Source organism: Hypanus sabinus, chromosome 2 (genome assembly GCF_030144855.1).
Source record: "Hypanus sabinus isolate sHypSab1 chromosome 2, sHypSab1.hap1, whole genome shotgun sequence".
NCBI classification, from domain to species: Eukaryota; Metazoa; Chordata; class Chondrichthyes; order Myliobatiformes; family Dasyatidae; genus Hypanus; species Hypanus sabinus.
In genome coordinates this window covers 61,724,543-61,752,235 of record NC_082707.1, presented here as the reverse complement: position 1 = coordinate 61,752,235, position 27,693 = coordinate 61,724,543, and positions in this window count along the sequence as shown.

Genomic DNA, 27,693 nt, shown 5'->3' with positions numbered 1-27,693 from the left:
CTGCACTTCAACATATTGATAGCTGTTTTGTGTTCATTTAAAATGACTCCTCACTATGATTATGTTTTGTAACTTCAAAACATTAAACTAATTCAAATGAGGATATGGAAGTCTGAAATGTGAGTCCAACTTTGTTTAATTTAAGTGAGGTAAACACATATCACCTGGTAAACTGCATGCATGTATTTTTACATATAAATCATATAAATACTGAATTAGATATATATATATATATACACACACAGACACACACATACACACAATTACTCAAATATTGTTGAAATATTAAATACACAAGTTACATAATCTTAACAGATTTTATTTGAATCACAGAGTCATCATGCAATACACCATGGAGACAATTCCTCTGGCACATCACTTTCATTGAGACCATCAGATACTTAGCTGTTGTAATTCCATTTACTGAAGTTCAATGTTCAAAATAATTTTATTATCAAAGTGCATACACTGTAGGTCACCATATGCTGTGCAATCCTGAGATTTGTTTTCCTGCAGGCATACTCACTTGAGTATTATTCTGTGCCTTTGCTATTCAAGTGTCTATCTAGATGCCTTTTAGATTTGAAAATACCTGCATCTATCATCTTCTCAATCAATGTATTCCAGATTCTATTCACCCTCTGGACAAAAAAGCTCTTCCTCAGATCCCTTTTAATCTTCATACACCATATCTACAACATATACCCTCTACTTTTAGATATTTTTGCTATAAAGGTATGTTTTCTATCAACTCGTCTATCTATACTTCTCTTCATCAGGTCACTCCACAGCCTCTCTGCCTCAAGAAAAACAAACCCAGCCTATTCATTTGCTCCTTATAACTGAAACATTCCATCCTAGACAACATTCTGGTTTATCTTCTCAGCATCTTCTCCAGAGCAATCACAATCTTCCTTCCACAAGCTTGTGGTAAGATGGAACCTTTCTAGGATGGAATGGCTTCAATGGAGTCAACCTAAGGTATTATTGCCTTTTAAAAATGTATCTTTTTCTGATTGAAAGACCCTGCTGGACATTAAGAACCTAAATTACTGCAGGACTGCCCTCTTTTGGAAATTATTAATGTGGATGTTGCAAGTCCAATTCACTGTATTACAGGCAAATGGCTGATGTGGATAGCAAGGGAATTGCACAGTTTCAGTTGTAATGATGACAAGGCCGCAAGCCGTGGTGTCACTCCTTTGCAGCATTGGAGTTGGGTGCTCCACTTGAGTGCCGGAGGTGGTGTGGCATGGTCTCCATGCTGGAGTCAATGTTGCACTGCCCAGTATTCACTCTGCAGAAGACAAGCTGTATTGTGTTCAACTGCAGACTGCTGCAACATTTGTGAACTCAGGGACTTGGACTACATTTATTGTGACAGTAATTTACTGCTATCTTATATGTGCTATATTTGCCTTGTGCTGCATGTGACTGTTGGTATTGTGTTTTGCACCTTGCTCTCAGACTAACACTGTTTCATTTGGCTATATTCAGCAGTATTCAAGTATGGATGAATGACAATTGAACTTGAACCTATATTATGGTGACCAGAACTGTACATGGTACTCCATGTATGGTCTAATCAATGTTTTATAGAGCTGAACTATATTCACTATGTTGTTATGTTTTTATACCATTGCTGATTAAGGTGAGCTATCATGCATGTCTTCTTATCCACGTAATCAACCTGTGCTGTAAACTTCCATGATCTTTGATCTTGCATATCAAGGTATTGCTGTTCCTCAGTACTCCCTTCACTGTGTATTTCCTACTCTTATTAGTGCTCCCAAAGTACATCACCCTGCACTCATCAGGTTTACATTTCATTTGCCATTAGCTTCTGTTCTAACTTGTTTGCATAAACATAAATTAAACCTATGAAACATGCAACTAACTTTTATTTAGAATATTTATTAAACTTTTGCTCCTGCATTACAAATGTATACTTTGACATTTAAGATTGGAATTCTGGTGTAACTTAATTACTACAGCTGAAAATGTGTTAGCACAGAAATGTATTTGCAATCAGAGCCTCGTGTTTTCTATCTGGAATCATCAATGTACATCATCATTTCAGAATAATTGGGGAGTAAAGAACATAATGCCTGCAGTTGTGAGCTATTTGATTTTAAAGATATTAAATAATAGATCAAATACATCAGCACACCATTCACTGGCTTTATAGCTGTATGCTCATCAATTTTTTAGTAATTAAATATTTTTAATGTTCAAAAGCATTTAAATGTGCTTTTTTGCAGTACATATAAAAAATGTCACTTCAATTTTTAGTAGACTGCTTGGATGCTTGGAAACTACTGCAGTTTGTGGAAAAAAGGTCTCCCAACTCTGACTAATTTGATTTTGTCAATTGGTCAGTTGAAGAACATAGAAACATAACTAGAAACAAAATATTGTAGTAATTCCTACATACAGTACCTACCCCATCAGTCAATAATGACTGATCTTTCATGGTTGATTATTGGTCAGCACTATTTACCTACAATCACCCTATATTCCTTGATTCCCTTAATATCAAAATTTTATAGGTCACAGGGAAATACAGGATTTAGAAAGGATTTATAAGGATGTCACCAGAAGAACTTGAGAGAATGAATTATGAGAAGAGTTTGTGCAGACTAAGACTTTATTCCATTGAGCATAAGAGACTGAGAAGTCATCTTATTGAGTTACAACAGTCACGAGGAGCATAAATAAGGTGAATGCAATTAGTCTTTCCCCCCCAGAGTTAGGGTATCAGGAACTAGAGGGCATCGGTTTGAGGTGAGATGGGAAAGATTTAGAGAAAACTGAAGGGCAAGTTTTTTTTCTACATAAAAGATGGTATCTATGTGAAATCAGCTGCCAAAGAAAATGGTTGACATAATTTCAACTTTTAAAAGATAGTTGGGTGGGTACATGGATTGGAAAAATTTAGGAGGTTATGGGTCAAAACTGGTAAATAGGACTAATATGGATGGGGATTCTTGATTGGTATGGATCAATTGGGTCAAAGGTCCTGTTTCTATACTGTATGATTCTATCACACTAAATTATGGAAAAAGTTCCTTCAACCCACTGAATCCATGCAAGTTTTCAATACCAACTTTTACATCATTCCTATCTTTGTGGCAATTTACAGTGGCAGTTAACCCATTAATCTTCATGAAACACCCAGGGGACATACAGTCGCAGGGGAAGCAGACAAACACCACCAGGTCAGCACAGGAGGCTGCTGGAGTGGTAAGAAAGCAGTCCTGCTACAAAACCATAGTGTTTACCAAGTATGATCCCTAATCTTCAAATGGTCCTGACATTTGGACAACCTACACGCATTTGATGCCTTTGCAAATTCTTTCAAATTCACTGGGGAATTAGTAAACCAACTTCTTTTCCCAGGCCAACATTGGTAGCAGCTCACCCTATTTCATTCATCTTGCTCCAATGAGAAAACCATATCATCTGTGTACTTGGCATCAGACACCTAAAGCAGATTCTCTGTTCTGAACTCCGTCATTAAAAGAAATTACCAGGTGGAAAGAAGAAAGGGTTCAGGGACATTCTCAAAACCTTCAGAAAATATGACATTCTCATAGCCCTCTCATTCTCATAGACATTCTCATGGTTAATCTCTAACCATGAATTGTCAAGATAGAGAAGCAACATCAATCATGGGACTGAGGAGCTGAAGATTATGCATTGGAAGCAGAAACTGTGTAAGTGGCAGAAGGGACATGTAACCACTCAACCTGCATGTTGGATCTGGCGCGTTCTGTGCTATTTGTGGAACAGTCTGTAGTTTCCACACTCGTCTCATCACTCACAAATCCATAAAACCAGAATGGAAGCAAGTCATGAGGGATTCTTAGGGAAAACCTGAAAAGGAAATTGTCATGCTTATTCCCAAAAATAGACAAGTCCTTCCCAATAATAACAATAAATTATGATATTAAAAGAGAAAATACAGAGGAAGTGAGCAAAAACCTGTCATCAACAAAATTAACATCCAATTGTAATCACCTGAATTTTGTTCATAAATAGGCAGAGCTGATGGAAAGATTAGTCAGCTGAAATTAAACTTTTTTTCTTTATTGATTTTGAATCCTTTGATGCCATTCATAAAGATTATTTGACTCAAATGTAAAGCAATGTAATAACAGATATACAGTAGTTAACAGTTTCAGCTTCTGTAAGTGTTTTTGTTCCAGGTACAAATTCAATTTTATTCATATGCATGCTGTTGTCTCTTTTCTTATTTTTAAATTTTATTTTCAACTTTATCTGTCATGGATTAACTCTCAATCATGATCTTTATTTTATCTGTTTAACTAATTATTCAGCGATGTATTTCCTTGAAAGGAAGACAGCAACATAACTTTGGCAAGGTGAACTTCCTCCAGCATTGGTTTTAAATTGGATCCTATGAGCTGTCAGAATTTTAAAAGAATGCTATTAGCTCAAGGATTTACTTTGATGACATGTATGAATAATTACAATGGAACAGTGATTGCAGATTACTTTCATAGTCTAGCCTCAGGTTGTCATATTATTCATATCGAACAATACCACAAGGTTCAGTAATTCCTCTGTCACACACTCGAAGAAAAAAGCAGATGGCAGCAGAATGGACAAATCACAAGCACTGAATGAATACTAAAAATGATAACCAAATCCAATGACACATTCTATTCAGTTTATTATCTGAATGTGGCAATCATTTGCATCCTTGTGCTTAGTAATTGTGTACTGAGCAATAATGTTTACACATACTAACACTTGTAGAATTTGCTATCCACATGCATTATGAACTAACTGCTCAATGGGTTCTACAAGTCATTGAATAAGTATGTTCGCCGCATGGTGAATTGTCACCAGCAATCACTCATTTGTCACATATCTCCACCTGCTCAGCTCTACCTTTGCCTCGCTTTGTTGAAACTTATTTCCTTTGGGAAAATTTAGTTGATTTTTTTTATCAGCAGCTGTAATGGCTACTGTATTTGCAGCAAGTCCCTGCTGTGCACATCTGCCCTTTGGCTCAAAGCTTCAAATTAAGTAGGTAAACCTTTGCTGCAGATCCATTTTTTCTACTTAGATGCCAAGCTCGGTGTGTATTGAAGCTTTAAGAAACTGGCCTCCTCAGCAATATAATCATGATTAGAATCACTTACTGTATCTCCATATCAAAATTCTGAGCCACAAATCCTGCTGCATTACCACCTCAAGAGCTAAATACACATTTGGATTCCTCAATACTTAAAGTGACAGCTGGCTGATACAGCTACCAACAACAGAGAAAAATTTCCAATTTCCTGCAAATGTGGTACTACAGGGGAAATAATAATGGCTCATTTTGGTACTTCATACCCTCTAAATCTGAATGATGGATCAAAATATAAAATATTGCACAAGAACAACAGAAGAAGACCACATGGGAGTGAAATTCAATGACTCCCCTAAATCCCTATGGATATGCTGTGTATCTCTACCCAGGCTGCACATTCCAGCTAATTAAATATCCCCAATTCAATTCTGTGATTTTCACCACATCATTTATAGTCTATTTCAGTGGGAGGCTGTGGATAGAGGGTACTACTGAGATTGGCTAGCGCTTTGAATTTCAGTCGTTTCGATGGGTTTCGACCCAAAGTGTCAACTGTACTGTTTTCCATAGGTGTTCCCTGGCCTATTGAGTTCCTCTATCATTTTGTGTGTGTTTCCTGGGAATAAGCAGCAAACTGAGACAAACAAATAAACTTTTAAAATCACATAGGGGACATTGATTTTAAGGAACACAGTGAGATCTTGCTTATTCATGGGAACCAGTCAATTGCCAATGACGAGGCCAAATGTACAAGACATCTGTTACTGATGGGGAAGCACTAGATCAGTACAATGATCTATAATGTTTACAGAACATCTGAGTGCCTACAGAAGCTTTAGACACAGTATAGTGTCTTTGCACTCATTCACGTCTTGGTGTTATTGGGCATAAGGCTCCTCTGGGAGACAAACTGATTAGTCTAGGCCAGGACTAGTTTTTGTGTCTGTAAGCTGCAGGCAGAGGAGGTCCTGTGGATGGGTATAAATGAAAATCATTAACATAATGTGTCCGGGGCCTTGTGTAAAGGTTTGGGATTGATCATGTGATGTTCTGCTCAGTGCGAGTTCTCTACAGGCTATCATTGCCTATGGCTCCTTTGCAAATAGAAGTAGCCAGGCCAGGCCTAATAAAAGGGAGAACATTAATAGTCTTCAATTAGAAATGTAGTATTTCCTCCAGCTAATTGATAGCCATTCAAGAAGGGCTGTATTTTGGATTGTGCATCTCAGAGTACACAGAAAAGGCAATCTGAGGAGATATTCTCAGACAGAGCATTAAAAAACTGGATGCAGCAGTAGGCCATTTCATGGCTGACCACTATTCTAAGGTAAGGTCATAGCTGATCTTTTAACTCAACACCACTTGTCTGCACTAAATCCCATATTTTTTCATTGCCTTTAATATTTAAACATTTGGCAAACTGTTTCATCAAATGCAATCCATCATAAATTGAAATCCTTGTAACTCAGTGTCCATTGGGAAGGCTGAACAACTGGCCAGCTGCTGAAGTAAACAATGTAGAGACAGTTGCTGGACAAACGTGCCAAGCAATTTGCAAATCACCAGCTAGTATTCTTTTCTGGTACATACAGGACTACCCCTCTTTCCAGCACATGATATTCCTTGACTAAGATGCTGGTATTTGCAGTCGATGCTGAGCTTGATACTTGTGAGGACAGGTGAAAGAAAGGAAGTCAAAGGCAGACAGTCAACTGTAGGAGATATTGTTAGACTGTTGTGGCCAACATTTCATAGAGGATTGTCAAGATGGAGCAGTGAGGGGCTTATGGAAGGACTGGGAGTCAGGAACTGTAGGGTGTGGAAGAGTGACAAAACACAGGGATGACCTGGAAGTTGCTGATTAAAAACATGAGGTACATCGCTTCCTCGCCGCCACTTCACTTTCTGCCTCAAAGTGAGCGTTGAAGGTATTCAGTGCATCTGGGAGGGAGGCATAACCCACACAGTTTATGTTGTCCTGTAACTGGTGATGTCCTGGATGCCCTTCCACATGCGCAGCATGTCGTCGCTGTCCTGGAAGTGGCTGTGGATTCGCTGGGTGTGTGCACGCTTTGCCCGTCTAATGGCCTGGGACAGTTTGGCCCTTGCTGTTGCTAGGGCTACCTTGTCGCCTGCTCTGAAGACTGAGTCACGTGTCATGGGTCAGACGCCACAGGAGAGACACACATCAGAAAGGATATCACATGTATTACACATTGATTGACAACGTCATCTGACTTTAGTAAATGTAATATGATGTTCACTGTTATTTGTGTATTAAATCTGCATGTATGTGACAGGCATAATGTGGATCTCAAAGAGCAGTCAGAACCTTTCATACGTGGGTACTTCAGACTCCAGGGTGGTCCACTGAATTTATGATAGCAATCTTATTCATGATCATTAATTTCAAATAATACTGCAGTAATTTCATTGGGATCTGCAGTTGAGAAATATGCTATTTTCTCATCAGCTGCAGAGTTGTCTTTTTTCCTGGGTGCCAGTTTTGCAATCTGAACTAAAAAAAAAATGAGCATACTCTCCTCAAAAGTGTGTGTGTGTATATATGAGCAAACAAAATCTTTTTTCTAGTTAGAGAAGAGAAATTAAATGAGAATACCCAAACAATATTTAAAATAATGTTTTCTGAATGAACTTATTTAACATCCAAAAGCTTCATATTCTTATTTTAATTACACATATTAATTATTTTGAATAATTCACATTGAAATCAACAGCCTTTTTACAAATATTTTATGAGTATTGTGTAATATACAGTATGTGACATTATTTACCAATAGAACAACAGGTGTGCTGCATGGATAATATTTGTTAATTTATAACTCTGAAGCCTGAATGGTGTACAAGTGCTTTCGAATTCTGAGATTAAGGTATGTGTGGGAGAAAGGGGACTAAACGCAATTCGTTCCTTATAAAGAAAATAATTCACAGCATTATCATATATATACAGTCCAATGCAGCAAATGGAAGATTTAAATGTGCAACTGAATCACATTTTGTATGATAATTATTTTCAATTAAACTTCTTTCAAGTACCTACACTAATGCTTTCTTCTGTTTCACATTTTCAGCAAACTCACTTATGGACATTTATAAGAAGATTTCTTCTGATGCTACTTATCTTGAAATTCCCACTAGAGTTGTTCATGTAAGATGAGATTGAGCTGTCTATCTGAGATCACCAGGAGCTAGCTTTCATTCACCAGTTTCTGAGAATTAAAGGTAAAGCCATCTTTGATAGGACTGTGTAATGTCAGTGCTAGTATCTAAGATGGTATGGTTCTGACAGAATTTGAATTGGATATTACTAAGCAGCTTATGGGTGAATGTGTAAACTTTTATTATATTTTCTATTCCAATGATTTTTTTCCTCTTGGAGTTTAGATGCCAGGGAATGCAGCTGTTCCCTTTTTTTATTAACAGATTTATGGAGGCTTTTATTCTTTCCATTTTGATATTCTACTCACTTTCAGTTACATCTTTACAGAGATATGATATATTTAAAAAAACACCACTAAAAAAAACTGTAGGTAACTTTGAAGTTTATTTTGTGGCACTACAAAACATGCTAAGTGGAATATTTGAAGCAGATCTGACAACTCAAAATTGGGCATTGACAAGTACCTGCGGCAATCAATCCCAGTTGAAACGTAGGCCACTGCAATCTGTAACATGTGACCTTGCATATCCTGAACTCCACTACTATTATCAAGTTATGTATCAATACCAGTTTAATGAGGAATGCAGAAAGGCATGCCAGCAGTAGCATCACGCATGACTAAAATGATAAGCAGCTGTCCTGGTGAAGTTGTGATGCAGGACTAAACAGCGAAAAGAGTTTTCAATAGACAGCAATCTCATAACCAGTGGATCAGATTAAAGCTTGCAATCTTATCTTGTAGTGAATGGTGGTAGATATTAAACAATTTATGGAAGGAAAAGGCTGCACACATTGGCACAGTTCAGCTTGTCACAGTGCAAAAGTAAAGGCTTAAACATTTGCAAGCATATTCTGCCAAAAACATAGGTTTCCTCCTGAGATCCCCCATCACAGAAACTAGTTTTCAGCTGCCATATGCCATCAACACATGCTTCAATGCACTGGATAAAACAGAGGCTTCAGGACTAATACCATACCTGCAATAGTACTAAATACTTATGCTCAAAAACCATTTGCACCTCTAGTTTAGCAGATGTTGGTTGGAGTTGATTGCTAAGGATGTGGCTTCAGAGTAATTGGAAGCACAGGACAAAATAAGCCAAAGTTAGCAATGTTTCCTTAAGGAAAATCTTGCCTAAAAAATCTTCCAATTCTTTGAAGAAATAATAAGCAGAATAGAGAAAGGAGACACAAAATACACTGCCGATGCTGGAGTCAAATCAGCATGTATAAACAAGCTGCATGAACTCAGCAGGTCGGGCAGCATCTGTTGAAATGAGCAGTCAACATTTCAGGCCGGGACCCTTCGTCAGGACAAAGTCCTCATGGAGGAAGGAGAATTGGTGGATGTCAGGTACCTGCATTTTCAGAAGGCCTTTGACAAGGTGTTGCACATGAGGCTCGTAACCAAGATAAGAGCCCGGGATATTACAGGAAAGGTACTAGTATGGATAAAGCATTGGCTGCTTGGTAGGGGACAAAGAGTGAAGATAAACGGATCCTTTTCAGATTGGCTGTCGGTGTCTAATGTTGTTCCACAATGGTCTGTGTCAGGACAGCTTCTTTTTATGTAGTATGTCAATGATTTGGATGTGGAAAGTTTGCAGTAGAGGGGCAGGTAGTGTTGAGGGAGGTAGAGGGTGCAGATGGCCTAGACAGATTAAAAAAAATGGGGCAAAGAGGTGGTAAAGGAATACAGTTTCAGGAACAGTATAGTCATGCACAGACTCGAAATAGAGGGTCATCCATTTAGAAGAGAGATGAGGAGGAATTTATTTAGCCAGAGGCTGGTAGATCTGTGGAATTCATTACTACAGGCAGCAGTGGAGGCCAGGTCACTGGGTGCATTTAAGGCAGAGGCTGATAGGTTCTTGATTAGTCAGGCATGAAAGATTATGCAAAGAAGGAAGAAGAGTGGGGTTAAGAGGGAAATGGATTAGCCACGAGAAAATGGTGCAGCAGACTCAATGGGCAGAATAGCCTAACTCTGCTCCTATTTCTTTTGGTCTTATGGTCTTCTAGTACAGTTACAGCACTAGCAACTGCCAGATGATGTGGAGATTTTGCTTGTTATGCCCTATTCACAAAAGAATCCTATGTGGTTAATTACCATTTAAGCAGCATCCCTGTCAGAAGAGTGATGGACAATGCTGTTGACAGTGTTTACAATATTTTCTCATCAATAACCTACTCATTGTGCCTGGTTTTGGTTCTCTAGGACCACTCAGCTCTAGATATCACTATAGCCTTGCTCCAAATGTGGACTGAGTTGCTCAGTTCTAGGTGTCAGGGGAGAGTGGCCTTCTTTGACATCAGTGCAACTCTTGACCAAATGTGACATCAAGGCATTATGGTAAAACTGATGTCAATGGGTATCAAAGAGAAAGTGCTCCAGTGGTTGTGTCATACCTCACAGTAAGGAAGATAATTATGTTTGGTTGCTGGGAATCAATCATTCTAGCCAAAGGATATCACTGCAAGAATATGTGAAACTTCTGTCCTTGTCCAGCCATCTTCACCTGCTGGATCAATGACTTTTTTTTTTTGATCGGAAAGGTCAGAGGCAATGATATTTTCTAGTGATTACACTATATTTTATTCCATTCACAGTTCCTCAGCAACTGAAGCAGCCCATGCCTGCCTACAGCAAGACCTACAAAACATTCAAGCATTTGACAAGTCACATTTGCAGTGCCAAAGCAACAGGCGCTGGATCTCTCCAACACAAGAGAGTGCAGCCCCATGTTCTTGAAATATTGAGTTCTCTACCCCTGGTTTCCCAAGGGTTCATCACTGATCCCAAAATCACCTGGATCAGCCATACAAATAATGTGGCTACAACAGCAGAGTAGAAGCTTAGTATCCTGCAGTGAGTGACTTACCTTCTGATCCTTTCAGCCCCTCCACCATCTATGCCAGGAGCTTGATGCAATTGCTGGGATGAATGGGGGTGCAGCAATTTTCAAGAAGCTTTCCATCTTTCAGGGAAAAGCAGTCTGTTTGACAACCTATTAAACACAGACAACATTAATTCCCTCCACTACAGGCACACTGTGTGCCATCTACTAAACTCACTGCAGTTACTCATCCGGAAGGCTCAAACAATACATCCAAGTTCAAATTTGGTGACATCTACACTTAGGAAGGACAAGGTCAGTAGCAACATGTTCTCCCCCAGTTTGCACAACATGCTAATATGGAAATATATTACCATCCATCATTGTGGATGTCATCCTGGAAATTCCTATGCAAATTCTTTATGACTCTATCTTCAATCGGAATGCAGAAGTCAACAAGGACAGCTCAGCTGGTCCTCCTCTATGACTGCTAGGGATATACATTAGCCTTGTTAGCAACAATAAAATGGACCATTCTTAACTCTCCTGATTTTCCTTTTATTGTTCTTTTGATGCTATTAATTAAAGTAGGGGGAGAGGGGGAGAGGGGGAGAGGGGGAGAGGGGGAGAGGGGGAGAGGGGGAGAGGGGGAGAGGGGGAGAGGGGGAGAGGGGGAGAGGGGGAGAGGGGGAGAGGGGGAGAGGGGGAGAGGGGGAGAGGGGGAGAGGGGGAGAGGGGGAGAGGGGGAGAGGGGGAGAGGGGGAGAGGGGGAGAGGACTGATCAAAGTGCACGTGTAGACAACAGATCAATGCATGTAGGTATAAGTCCATGATTAGTGCTGTCATTTCTCTACCATACATTACATGTATATGTACAGTCTATCCGGTTTGTAGGGAAAGTCCACTGATACACAATTAACATGAACCATTAAAATGGTGGTTCTTTATTATAGTTTCCTTTCAAGCAGGGGGATGAGAACCAGAGTGCCGGATAGTAGAGAGCTTGCGGTGACATGTTGTTAAGAGCTCAAATAAAGTCAGAAATTAAAAGGTTGAGAATGGTACAATTAATGTTCTGAGCGTTGGAAATGTCATTCGAGGAAGTGTTGTAGGAAAGGCAGATGAGCCAAGGGTAAAGAGAAACACATGATATTGTAGCCATTTGTAGGACTCGTTTGCAGGAGGGGCAGCTCTATATTCCGGGGTTCTGTGGTTTTAGGCCCAACAGACCAAGAGGGGTTAAAAGGTGAGGGGCAGCATTACTATTCAGGGAAATGTCCTGGCAGTGCTCATTTGGGACAAGACTGGAGAACTCATTTAGTGAGGCTTTATGGGTGGAACTGAGGAATAAGAAAGGTATGACCATGTTCATGGGGCTATTTTATAGTCTACCCAACAGTCTGTAGGATCTCGAGGAACAAATCAGTACAGAGATTGCAGACCGTTGCAAAAAACATAAGGTTGCCATAGCAGGCATTTTTAACTTTCCCCATATAGACTGGGACTCCCACACTGTAAAAGGACTAGATAGGATTGAGTTTTTCCAAATGTGTTTAGGGAAATTTCCTGAATCATACACAGAACTCCCAACAAGAATGTGTGATACTTGATCTCCTATAAGGGAATGAAACAGGGCAGGTGACAGAGGTTTGTGTAAGGGGACACTATATATTTAGTGATAATAACTGCATTAATTTCAAAGTAAATATAGAAAAAGTTGGGTCTGGTCAATGGGTTAAGATTCTGAATTGGAGAAAGGCCAGTTTGGTGGTCTCAGAAAGGATCTGCCAAGTCTGGATTGGGACAGGCTGTTTTCTGGCAAAGGTGCATTTGGTAAGTGGGGGCCTTCAAAAGAGAAATTTTGGGAGTACAAAGTTTGTATGTGCCTGTCAGAATAAAAAGTGAAGGTAACAGGTGTAAGGAACCTAGGTTTTCAAGAGATATTTAGACCCTGGTTAAGTAAAAAAAAGTGAGTTGCATAGCAGGTCTAGGCAAGTAGGAACACATGAGGTACTTATGGAGTATGAGAAATGCAAGAGAACACTTAATTAAGAAACCAGAAGGCCTAAAAGTAGGCAGGAGGTTGCCCTAGCTGTCAATGTGAAGGAGAATCCTAAGGGATATGTTAAAAACAAAGGTTTGCAAGGGATAAAAATCAGTCCTCTGGAAGATCAGAATGGAAATCTTTGCATGTATCTAAAAGAGATGGGGGACAACTTAAATGGATGATTTGCTTCTGTATTTTCTCAGGAGATGGACACAGAGTCTATAGAAGAGAGGCAAAGCAGATGCAGTGAGGCCATAGACCCTATACAGATTACAGAGGAAGTGTAGGATTACAGGGAAGTGCAAAAATTGAGGGGCCCTAGCAGGAATATTTAAATCACCCTTAGTGACAGGTGAAGTACCAGAGGATTAGAGGGTAGCTAATGCTGTTCTACTGCATTGTTTCAGAAAGGCTCCAAAAACAAATCAGGAAATTATAGGCCAGTGAACCTGACATCCGTAGTGGGAAGGTTATTGGAAGGTGTTCTAAAGGACTGGATATATGAATATTTGGATAGGCATGGACTGATTAGGGATAGTCACCATGGCTTTGTGCATTGTAGATCATGTCTAACCAATCTTATAGAGATTTTTGAGGAAGTTACCGGGAAAGTCGATGAAAGCAAGGGAGTGGATGTTGTCTATATAGACTTTAGTAGAGTAAGGCATTTGACAAGGTCCCACATGGGAGGATAGTCAAGAGTGCTCAGCTGCTTGGCATTCAAGTTGAGGTAGTAAATTGGATTAGACATTGGCTTTGTAGGAGAAGCCAGAGAATGGTAGCAGGTAGCTGTCTCTCTGACTGGAGGCATATGACTAGTGGAGTCCACAGGAATAGGTGCTGGGTCTGTTCTTGTTGTCATCTGTATCAATGATCTGGGTGATAGACTGGATTAGCAAAATTGCAGATGACGCCAAGATTTGGGGTGTAGTGGACAGTGAGGAAGACCATCAGAATTTGCAGAGGAATCTGGACTAGGTGGAAAAATGGGTGGCAAAATGGCAGAAGGAATTTAATGCAGACATGTGCAAGGTGTTGCACTTCAATAAGACCAAACAGGGTAGGGTCTTACTCGGTAAACGGTAGGGCATTGAGGAGTGTGGTAGAACAAAAGGGATCTGGGAATATAGGTGCACAATTTGTTGAAAGTGGTATTACATGTAGATAGGGCTGTAAAGACAGTTTTTGGCACATTGGACTTCATTAATCAATGTTTTGAGTACAGGAGATGGGATGTTAAGTTGATGTTGTATAAGATGTTGGTGAGGCCTAATTTGGAGTACCTTGGTGTGCAGATTTGGTCAGATGAAAGTAAGGAAGGTTGAGAGAGCATAGAGAAACTTTAGAAGGATGTTGCCTGGACTGGAGGACCTGAGTTATAAGGAAAGATTGAATAGGTTTGGACATTATTCCTTGGAATGTAGAAGATTGAGGGGAGAGACTTGATAGAGCTGTACAAAATTATGAGGGGTGCAGATAGGGTAAATGCAACAAGGCTTTTTCCACTGAGATTAGGTAGGACTCCAGCTAGAAGTCATAGGTTAAGAGTGAAAGATGAAAAGTTTAAGGGGAACATGAGGGGAAACTTCACTCAGGAGTGTGGAATGTACTGCCAGTGCAAGTGGTGCATGCGAGCTCCATTTCAACAGTTAAGCAGTTTGGATATGTATGTGGATGACAGGGATATGAAGGGATATGGTCTGGGTGCAGGTCAATAGGACTAGGCATCTTAAATGTCTCAGTACAGAGTAGATGGGCTGAACAGCTTGTTTCTGTGTTGTACTTTTCTATGACACTAAGTCTCAGAAACAATGTGTATGATCTCTGTTAAATCTAATCTTAGCAAAACTAAATTCAACACCAAGTACAAAGCTCTAATACTGGTATATAATAAAACTTCCTTTCAATAGTAATCTTGTATGATGTTGTATCCTCTAGTTAAAAGGTCCTTTTGTTTATCATTGAATAAATAATGTAAACCAATGAAAATTAATCTTAAACTGTGTTTGCTGAAGATATAATATTCTTATTGACAGAAAGTAGACTTTTTTTGTTTCAAAATATGTGAGCTTATTCTAAAATCTACTCCAAGATTACATGTCAGTTTCTTTGATTTATACAGTGAGTAACTTGGCCAAGAAAACCCAGGATATGCGAGCACTTCAAAATGGTCAATAGTGGATTACTCATGGCTCTTTTTTTAAAAAAAAAACTTTAGGACAAGGATGGTCTTCAGATCTATCAAGTTCAGCTGCAATAATGGATGGCGAAGCAGCTCTTGTAAAGAAAGAAATTCAATCATTACAACAAATCTGGTCTGGCTGCCACTAAATTAAAGACTGCGGTTCTCCACTGTCCAAATGTAAAAGCCATTTTCTAATGAAATGCAATGAAGAAAATGAATGAAGTAAATACCCTCTGCCTTTGGCTACAGTTAAACTTTAAACAATCATTTAGTCTGGTGAGCTGATTAGAATCAGCTAATGAAGAAATACTGCATCTAGGGTCTGGTGAGGTATGTATGTTACAGGAGGAAAGTAAAATGTTGTTACGGGGAATCAGGTTCACAGATTCAGTGATTGGGACAGAAGTCACTAATTGTGAGTAAGCACGTTAACATTTTATTTACAAAGCAAACAGTGAAACACTCAACCAAATAAGTCCAGCAAGTTCAAACAAACTTGAGTCAATGAAAGTTGTGGCCAGGCTTGAATGCTATCACCTCTTACAAGTGAAATCAAGCAAGATAGGCAGCAACAGGGCATTGCATTCAGCTGAGCTCAATGCCTTCTATGTTTGCTTTGACTATCAAAACATAGAGGGGCCATGACAAACACCCACAGCCACCAATGATCCTATGAGGCCAACATGCGAGCAGCCTTCAGGAAGGTAAACCCACAAAAGCATCTTGCCCAGAAAGGGTACCTGGCCAAGTACTGATTTGTGTTGACCAACTGGTTGGAGTGTTCACTGAGATCTTTAACTTCAGCAGTGTGTGGTATTCACTTGCTTAAACAAGGTTCAATTATACAAGTTCCCAGAAGAGCGTTGACCTCTCTCAATGACTATCGCCCAGTAGCACTCATGTACATTAACATTGATGATGTGTTTTGAGGTTCTGTTGATGAAACATATAAACTCCTGCCTGAGAAGCGACTAAAATCTGCTCTAATTTGTCAATAGGTCCACAGCAGATGCCATCTCATTGGCATCTCATCTCATCACTCAACCCTGGAACATCTGGACAGCAAAGATGCATACATTACGATGTTCTTTATTGACTACAGATCAAAACCCATACCATCATCCCCTCAAAACTATTTAATAAGCTCCAAGATCTTGGTCTGAATATATCCTTGTGCAACTGGATCTTGGATTTCCTCATTGCAGACCCCAGTCAGCTTGGATTGGCAACAAAATCTCCTCCATGATCTCCATCGTTGCAGGTGCACCACAATGCAGTGTGCTTAGTGCTGTGGTCTTCTTGCTTTACACTTATGACCATGTGGCTAAGGTCCAATGCCGTATTCAGGTTTGCTGATAACACCACTGTCATAGCCTGAATCAAAGGTGGTGATGAGTCAACATATAGAAGGGAGACTGAAAATCTGGCTGAGTGGTGGCATAACAATAAACTCTTACTCAATGTCAGCAGGACCAGGGAGCTGAATATTGACTTCAGGAGAAGGAAATAAGAGGTCCATGAGCCAGTCCAAGCTGGAATGAGAGGTGGAGACAGTCAGCAACTTTAAATTACTCTGTGTTATTATTTTGTAGGACCTGTCCTTAGCTGAGCATCTTCAATTCCTTAGGAGTTTGTGGAGATTTGGCATGATATCTAAGACTTTGACGAACTTCTATAGATGTCTAGTAGATAGCATATAGACTGGCTGCATCCCAGCCTAGTAAGAAACACTAATGCACTTAAATGGAAAAACATACAAACAGCAATGGATTTGGCCCAGTCCATCACGGGTAAAGCCCTCCCCACCACTGAGCACATCTACATGAAACGTTGTTGCAGGAAAGCAGGATTCATCATCAGAGACCCCATCCATCGAGGACAAGTTGTCTTCTCGCTGCTGTCATCAGGAAGAATGTACAGGAATGTCAGGACTCACACCACCAGGTTCAGGAAGAGTTATTACCCTTCAACCATCAGACTCTTAAATCAAAGGCAATAACCTCATTCAACTTCACTTACCCCATCATTGAAATATTCCTACAGCCAATGGAGTCACTTTCATGGGCTTTTCATCTCATGTTCTGGATATTTATTGCTTGTTTATTTATTGTTATTATTATTTCTTTTTGTATTGCACAGCTTGCTGTCTTCTGCACTCTGGTTGTACACAGAAGTTGGGCAGTCTTTCATTGATTCTGTTATTATTCTATAGATTTATTGAAGATGCTCACAGAAATGAACCTTAGAGTTGTATATAGTGACATATATGTCCTTTATAATAAATTTACTTTGAACTTTGACCTTATCTAAGCCCCCTAAGACCACAAAACTAAACATTCAATGACAATTCAAGCTAAACCCAGTTACAGATTTTTATCTAAACTGAGCTCCCAAAGTTGCAGGACAAAACAGACAATAACCATACTCACAGAAGCAAGTACTCAACTAGAGTGTATGCACTGGTCTTCTATACTACTTCATATCCCATCTGTACTGTTTCTGCAGCACCCTCATTTACCTAGTCCACTACGCAATAGATTTAAAACCCCACCGGCACCATGATGTCATCAGCTAAGCAGAAGCCCCAGTCCCCACCTCTCACAGTGCAGCGGTTTTCGATGGGCAGGTAATTTAAGACCCTTACTGCAACAGATGTATATTGTACAAGTTAATGAGAAAAGCCACAGCTTCTGAATTTTGGCCAATATTTGAATTAAGTCTTAGCTACTCTGCAAATGTTACTCTGAAGAGTTGCATTTCCCTCTCAGGTACACTCTTGGAGGAGTGCTGTTGGTCATTTTAATCAAGTGGCATCTTGTGTTTCCTTTTCTTTGATATCTTTTTATTTCTGCTTATGTCTCCTGTGTCTGAGGTTGGCTAATGTTTAAACTAAATTTGAGTACCCAGACAACCTCCAGTGCCCTCACCCCAACATCCACATGTCCTTGTGGAGTTTGGTAATGGATGAGGAATGATAAAAACAAAGAGTTCATTCTATGTAATACTTCAAATGGCAAATGGAAGGTGTTCATGGATTCATAAAAATGACAGCTTTTTACAGGATATGTATTTAGAAGCCTCAGGTCTAAAATACTACCTTCAAGCATCCTACAAACAGTCAACCATTGTCCTCTCTTGCCATTTATCTTCTTTACTGCAGTTCTTCAAAGAAGCAAGTATGCTTGAATTAGATTTCCAATACCTGATTTCCTTTGACATCAAGGAGGCAGACTTCTGGTATATTGTACATTGCATCTAGTATGACTTTGCTCTGTGGCAGCCTTCAGTGATCACTCAATCCTCCTCAATGTTGGATTCCAAGCTCCTGGACATTAACAACTTCATTTCATTCTTCAGTCTGATCACCAGGGGGCCCCAGTGTCCTCCAGGTTCTGATATTTCTCCTCCCCTGATTATGACTTGATTGGGTTCACCTGTGTCTCGTTATAGTTATTAGTGCACACGTGCCTTGCCTTGCTTCTCTATTTATGTTTCCTCTGTTTTGTTTGTCTTTGCTTGGTCTTGAGTCTACTTACTCTGTGTGTAGGGATTCTTAAAGTAATAGCCGATATTCTCTACAAACTAATCCCCAAGTTAAAGCTCTTTGTTGAACTCCATCAGCATCTTTTGTCTGCTTTGCACTTGGCCCACCTGATCTAAGCCTCTCCTGGTAGTTCAAGGGTTAAAGATACAGAACTTCACCATAACAACCCCAGATCAAACCCAGCCTGGCAACCACCCCTGTTAGGCATTCACTGTGTACCTCAGTTCCAATATTCCTGCTCCCTAGCTGCATCCCTAAACATTATTGAATGGATCTGATTCTGCTTGCTGTCACTGATGTTGTGCTTGTGATTGGGAAATCAATGTCTGATTTTAAGATAAGTTTCATTATTATGGTATGAAATACATATCTCTGGTTCTGCTGGATCTTTTGCTATCATGCAGGGTCCCCAACCCTTTTTTGGCCATGGACCAATACCATTAAGCAAGGGATCTGTGGACCTTAGGTTGGGATCCCTGTTATCAGAGAACAGTTATCACTTTGTCCACTCACATCTCTCTCCGAAACATCTCTTCACTCGCAAAATCACACTCCGCATCCTTTAGCTTTCTGTGGGCGACTGCATAGCAAGATCCTTGGCTTGAAATATTATAGATGTTTATTTATCCATAGATGCTATCTCACTAGCTGAGAATTCTAACTACTTACAGTGTTTTATTCAAATGTAGTACTTGGCCTCTTTCATTTCACTAACTGCCACTACCCTGTTTATCACCTTCACCCTCATGTGCAACAAATCAAAGAGCTCACTGGCTTTGTCACGATGATGGATGGCACCCAATTTACTGCTTTCTCCCCAGCTCTGATCCTAAGCTCTATTTTTCTTTATTTTCTCCAGGTTTATGAGAGTGATTTCCTACTCCATAAAGCAAGTTCAAACAACCTCCCTATTAATCATATTTTAGCTGATATTGTTAATCATTCTTTCTTCTGATTCATTTTGAAAGCTGCCATTGTCAAGAAATCTTAATCCCTGCATTCCTGAACTCATGCCATCCTACCTTCAATGTCCATTTCTTCTCCATAGTCTTTATGCACCTCTTGCCCTCCTACCCCATCCTTGTCCTTATTGGGACTCCTCCCATCAGGTCTCTGTGCCGCTAGTACATCAAAATATGTCTGATCAAAATCTTGGTTGGCATTCTACAGTACTGTGCAAAAGTCTGAGGCACATATATACAGCTGGAGTGCCTAAGACTGTACTTGACAACCTGGAGCAGAGAGCAAGTCTGTAAATCTGATGGGAGCAAAGGATGTTGGGAATGGGGAGGACAGAGTGCTGCGGGAGGGGTGTGGAACAGATAGCAGAGAAGGACTACCAGGGGCCTGATGTAGTGCAGGTGCAGATGCACCTGGTTCTGAGACACCAGGCAAGGTAATTTGACTGCAAACAATTTACTTTCGTGGTCATTATAGAATGTCTCACTGGTGCCTCCCATTCCCTTCCCTCTCCCTTCCCCTTTTCCCAACCATGATCCACTTTCCTCTGCCCCCTTCTCACTTCCTGCTCTCAGTCCATAATAGGAACCCATATCAGAATCAGATTTATCATCATTCACAGAAGTCTTTACATCTGTTGTTTTTTTTTGAATTTCAGAAGTGGGGATCAGAGTAGAAACTAGCAGGGATCAGCAATGATATAATTGGTGAAGCAGGCTTGGAGGAGCCATATTGGCTATCTTTGCAGTTACTGTATTCCTCATGCTGTTGTGTTATCTGTCTTGCAGCAGTTAAAACTGTTCAACGTTCGGATTTCATAGGTCTCATCACTATTCTATTTCACCGCCATCATGCTGTTGCTCTACTCAAATCAGCTACAGCTGACATTCGCATTCATGGGTTGTCATCTCCAGAACCATTGAGTTCAATGCACTCTTCTTGATCTCCTCTGTTCGTATTTTTATGTGATAGACGTAATTTAAAACTCAACTACTAGTGCATTAACAAGAAGGTACTGCATGATTTTTAACAGCAAGAAAAGGACATGTATCAGACAAAGGTAATTTATCTCTGGATCTGATGGAAACTTAGCAGTGTTACTGCTCTGAGTCATGAGAGATGTTGGACGATTCAACAACTGGTTAGAGACAGGAGAAGATGTTCAAAGAATATTCCTATTCATAACAATGACAAGGCCTAATTTTAGAGTGCTAAAGCCAAAATGGAAGTACTTGCAAGTATGTTCCGCTAGAAGGACCAGGGAGATGATCCACCTGGGTCACTTTCCTTCTCGGATCTCCATTTTCACAGAAGGCAGCTTTAAATCAAATCAATTCAATTCACTCTGTGTGATATTAAGAAATGTCTGAAACAGATACAGCAAAGGCTATAAGGCCTGTTAATAGATGATGTATGAAGGAATGATAGGCAGATGGAACTAGGTAGGGGCAACGGATGGGAATGGGGATCAGAGAAAGAAGAACTAAGTGGACTATTAAGTGTAGTCTGAGAGAAGAATACTGGAGTTGTGGATTAATTGAGTTTACACACTGTTTTGTAAACTACCAAAGGGGAATCTGAGCGGTACTCCAATTGGCATTTCATCAGTCTATAGCAATGGAGAAATCCATAGATAGAGAATATTCCTAGGAATACAGATTATAAAGAAAGATACAAGGGGGTATCACCATCTGTAATTTCTTCTCCTAGTTGCACACCATTCCAATCTGGAGGTATATTGCTGATCAATAGATTATCATCCCCCTAGATATAAATTCTAGTCAATCTGCTGAAGATTGATCTTGGGGCACCTTACCAGAAGATCAACACAGTTTACGAAAATGGCTCGCCAGCACTTATAGGCAATTATAGACAACAACCTGAAAATGAATACAAAAAATACTGCAATTAATCCGGACAATTAACATTTTGCTTCCTGAATACTTTTGGGTGTATCTTATGGATTTTGGGCTACTGATCATGAAAATTGCCATGGAAGTTTCCTGTCACAAACCTTTTCTCTTTGAAATCGTCTATTTTTGTTATTTCAATTCATAACACAAGTCAGAGTAACATTATTAAGGTCTATTATTAAAAACCTCCAGCACCCAGATCCATGCCCTTTTCTCACTGTTACGGTCAGGTAGGAGGTACAGAAGCCTGAAGGCACACACTCAGCGATTCAGGAACAGCTTCTTCCCCTCTGCCATCCGATCCGTAAATGGACATTGAACCCATGAACACTACTCCACTTTTTAAATAAATATTATTTCTGTTTTCTGCACTATTTTTAATTATTCAATATACATAGGCTGTTATTTATTTACTTATTGTTTTTCCTCTTCCTCTATATTATGTATTGCATTGAACTGTTAACAAATTTCACGACACATGCCAGTGATAATTAACCTGATTCTGATTCTGACGTCAAGATTAAGGAAGGCATTTTTTGTTGGTCCACAAATCAAATAGCTCATCAATGACAGGCAATTCCAAAAACTTCTAGTGTGATTGCTGGAGAAAATCAAACGGAAGTCATTCAAGGCTGTTGCTGAGAATTTGCTTTGCAACTACAAAGCACCAGGCCACTTGCAGCTGGTTGACAACATGCTTCTAGCATACAAAACCATGAAGTGCAACATGTCACTGAAGATTCATTTTCTGCATTCCCATTTAGACTTCATCCCTACAAATCATTGTGCTGTCATTGACAACCATGGAGAAAGGCTTCACTAGGACATTGCGGTCATGAAGAAATGGTATCAGGACAACTGGAATCCATCAATGTTGACTGATCATTGTTGGACACTTAAGCAAGAAGCCTCAAACACTGAGTACAAACAAAAATCATCACCAAACCATTTTTAGTTTAGTTGAACTATTGCAAAGCGTCAACTCTGTTATGCAATTAAATGCATTATATTCAATAAAAGTTAATTTCTTGTTTCTCCAATTTCCTACATGATACAAGTAGTCTGAAATTATACTTGTATTCAGTTAGGTCTATCATAAACAAAAAAAATCTGAGGACGCAACGCTTTCAAAAAAATTTGTTGTCCAGTGTTATGACTTTTTCAGCTTAAGTTATGCTGGACTATACCAGCTGTTGGTGAAACACTAACTCTGTTTTAGAAATTTTCATCCTTATATTCAAATGCAACTGCACTTTCATCCTTATTTTATCCGTGTAGATCTTGCATTCTCTTATTTCATTTTTCAGTCCCTTCACCATCGTCAGCCATGCTATCCATTGCCTAAATTTAAGTACAGAAATATCCTCTCTAGATCATCTTGGCTTTCATTCCACCTTCACAGTGCTCCTCAAAAGCTACATACTTGATTTCCTGTTGGTTATGTTTAGTAATCTTTCGTTACGCAACTGTGCATCAATAATGTGATAATCTTTGTGTGAAGTATGTATATACAGAAAATATGTTTTATTTATATGAAGGAAGCTATATAAAGAAAGGCTTGTTATGATTTCTGTTGAACATATGCATTTTAAAACTGCTATTCTTGCCAGACAGGTTTAATATATGTCAGCTTTTCAAAAACAATGTGTGTACAGCTAATATAGCATTAGCCATGTTTATATTATAAATAATAATGATTAGTTGTCTTTTTTGCATCCCTTTAAATTCACTGGCAAGGTTAGTAGACCAATATAAGCATCCTATTCCAAGCTAATATCCCCAACACTCAAGTCCTGATTACAATCAGTCACTCAGATGGGCAGACAGCATTGTTCACATCCCCACCATAAAGAATAAAGCAGACTCAGGTCCGTCATGTAAGAGATTGGCAAAATGAACAGAAAAAAAATCAAGGACATGTTTTAGGCTTTGTTGGAAAAGTGCAACCTCTCTGTTGATTCCTGGGAGAGACAGCTCAAGAAGAAAGAAGCAATTCTAAGGGTGCAGCAGAGAGCACTCTCATTACATGGAAGATACTCATCTACTGCAATCGGCATCAATACCTTATTTATTATATTAGCATCAGTAATAATAACAAGAATAGCAAATGGGGCAATTATGTAGCCCCAAATTGTTTTCAAAGATTTTATGCAAAGAATAGTTTGAATGGATATCAACTTAGACCACTCAGAAAACTTTTTTCACATGAGAATTACACAGAACTATTTTTAATCATCTTTCTTGATAGCAGCTGTTAATCTCATCAGATCTTCTTCTGTCAGAGATTGAGATCATTAGTTTTCAAGGAAGCAGTTTGGTGTTTTTGCTAATTTTACTGTCTGAACAGTTTAGGACTTCAGCACTAAATTTTTTTTGTAAATTATAATGTAAATTATACATTTTTTTGGCACATTGTAATTTTCATAGTCTCAGTAATTATACTTAACTTGCACATCATGAAGAATCACTCAATCCAATAAATTGCACTAATGAAAAAGAATTAAGTGATATGAATGGTTTTAACAGTTAATTATAGATCTGGAAACCATTTTGAAAGCAAGAAAATAAAAGTTATTGGTTGGAACACATTGCTGATAGGACTTTTATTTTTTGCATTTATTCTGCAGTGCTTGTTTCCTATGATATAGTATTCTCTACACTGGGATGACCATACCCATGTTAGCTGTGTGGTCTACAGAACACCTTTGCTCATGGACCACTTGAAGTTCACCTGTCACTTGAATGGGTCACATTCTGTCCTCTCTGCTGGTCCTCCCTGGGTTATGAATGCCAGGCTTATGCTCAGACCATACATACAATTGAGCAGCTCTGGACTGGCAGGATAGATCGAGTTGGATTTGTTGGCTGACATCTTCTGTTTGGTGGGAATGGGCATTTCTATGTGCATTCTCTCTCCAAATCCAGTGCTCCAATAATGAAGATAGGGTCAATCTGAGCTCAGCTGAGTGTATTGAGCAGATTCAATCACTCATTCACTGATTAGTGAGTCTGGCTGGCAGCCACTCTTCCTGTACTTGTCTGCTTTCCCCAAACAGTAGTTTCTATGGAGACACGTCCATTTTTTTACAATCTTGGAGCAAAAAAAAATTGAGTTGCTGGAAGAATTCAGAAGATCAGGGATCCGTGGAAAGCAATGTTGTTTTGGGTAAAGATCCTTCATTTGGACAATACAACTCATTTTGTGATCTCCCACTTACTGCTTTTGTTCATTTCTGACTTCAGATGAATTTGTATAACAAGCAGTGCTCAGAAACAGAATCCTGACATGACTTGGGGAGTGCTTATTAAATAACAACAGAAAGAACAGGCAGGAGATGAGGCTTAATCACAGCCAATGGCATTAGTTACAGGGCAATAGAGGCGTGGTGCGGTTAAAACAGAAAGCAGCAAATACTGCGCTGAAAGTATTATATCTGAATGCACGCAGCATAAGAATAAAATGGATGATTTTGAAATTCAGCTACAGATTGGAAAGCATGACATTGTGGCCATCTCTGAAACTTGACTGCCAGTGGGAGCTGAACGTCCAAGGATATACGGTGTATAGGAAAGTTAGGTTAGTATGCAAAGGGGGTGGTGTGGTTCTGTGTATAAGGAATAATATTAAATAATTAGAAAGAGATGACATAGGATTGGAAGATGTGGAGTCGCTATGGGTTGAGTTAAGAAATGGCAAAGGTAAAAAGACCCTAATGGCAGTTGTATACAGACCTCCAAACAGCAGCTGGGATGTAGATTACAAATTACAATGGGAGATAGAAAAGGCATGTCGGAAAGGCAATGTCATGATGATCACTGGGGATTTTAACATGAAAGTGGATTGGGAAAACCAGGCCAGTACTGGACCTCAAGAGAGAGAATTTGTAGAATGTCCAAGGGATGGCTTTTTAGAACAGCTTGTTGTTGAGCCCACTGGGGGATTGGCTGTGCTGGATTGGGTGTTGTGCAATGATCCAGAAGTGATAAGAGAGCTTAAGGTTAAGGTACCCTTAGGGAACAGGGATCACAATATGATAGTGTTTACCTTGAAACTTGAGAGGGAGAAAGAAAATCCAGTGTGTCGGTATTTCAGTAGAATAAGGGAAATTACAAAGGTATGAGAGGGGAACTGGACAAAGTTGACTGAAAAGGGACATTTACAGGAAGAACAGCAGAACAGCAATGGCTGGAGTTTCTGCGGAAAATGAGGGAAGTGCAAGACAGATATATTTGAAGTAGGAAGAAATTTTCAAAGGAAAGAAGGATGCTACCATGGTTGACAAGTGAAGTCAGAGTCAAAGTAAAAGCAAAAGACAGGACAGAGTTAGTGGGACGATAGAGGATTGGGAAGATTTTAAAAACTTGCAGAAGGCAATTAAGAAGGTCATTAGGAAGGAAAAGATGAATTATGAAAAGAAGCTGGTGACTAATATCAAAGAAGATACTAAAAGCTTTTTTAAGTAAATAAAGGGTAAAAGAGAGTTGAGAGTAGATATAAAGCCAATACAAAATGACACTGGAGATATTGTAATGAGATGCAGAGATGGCAGAGGAATCAAATGCGTATTTTGCATCAGTCTTCACAGTGGATGATATCTGCAGTATACTAGACATTCAAGACTGTCAGGGAAGTGAAGTTTTGCTGTGAAAATTATGACTGAGAAGGTGCTCAGAATGGTCTGAGGATGAATAAATCTCTTTGACCTGATGGAATGCACCCTCAGGTTCTGAATTAAGTAACTGGAGCATTAGCAATGATCTTTCAAGAATTGATGGATTCTGGCATTGGACCAGATGACTGGAAAATTGCATATGTTACTCCGCTATTTAAGAAGGGTGGGAGGCAGCAGAAAGGAAACTATAGATCTGTTAGTCTGACATCAATGGTTGAGAAGTTGTTGGAACCGATTGTTAGGGATAAGATTACGATGCACCTGGAGGCACATGACAAGATAGGCCAAAGCCAACATTGTTTCCTGAAAGGAAAATCATGCCTGACAAATATAGTGCAATTCTTTGAGGAAATTACAAGCAGGTCAAGCGAAGGAAATACAGTAGATGTGGTGTACTTGGATTTTCAGAAGGCCTTTGACAAGGTGCAACACATGAGGCTACTTAGCAAGATAAGAGCCCATGGAATTAGAAGGAAGTTACTAGCATGGGTGGAGCATTGGCTGGTCAGCAGAAACTAGAGAGTGGGAATAAAGAGATCCTATTTTGGCTGGCTACCGGTTACCAGTGGAGTTCCACAGAAGTTGGTGTTGGAACTTCTGCTTTTTATGATGTATATCAATGATTTGGACTATGGTATTAATAGATTTATGGTTAAATTTGTCAATGATCGAAAGATAGGTGGAAGAGACGGTAGTGCTGAGGAAACAGAGAGCCTGCAGAGAGATTTAGATAGTTTAAGAGAATGGGCAAAGAAGTGGCAAATAAAATACAATGTTGGAAAGTGCATGGTCATGCACTTTGGTGGAAGAAATAAACGGGCAGACTATTATTTAGATGGGGAGAGAATTCAAAATACCGAGATGTAAAGGGACTTGGGAGTCCTTGTGCAAGAAAACTTAAATCTTAACCTCCAGGTTGAGTTGGTTGTGAAGAAGGTGAATGCAATGTTGGCATTCATTTCTGGAGTATGGAATATAAGATGTGATGTTGAGGCTGAAAACACACTCGTGAGACTACACTTGGAGTATTGTGTGCAGTTTTGGGCTTCTTATTTTAGAAAGGATATACTAACATTAGGGAGGGTTCAGAGGAGATTCCAGGAATGAAATGATTACCGTATGAGGAATGTCTGGCAGCTCTTGGGCTATATTCGCTGGAGTTCGGGAGAATGAGGGGGGTTCTCATAGAATGTTAAAAGGCCTGAACAGATCAGATATGGCAAAGTTATTGCCCATGGTAGGGGATTCT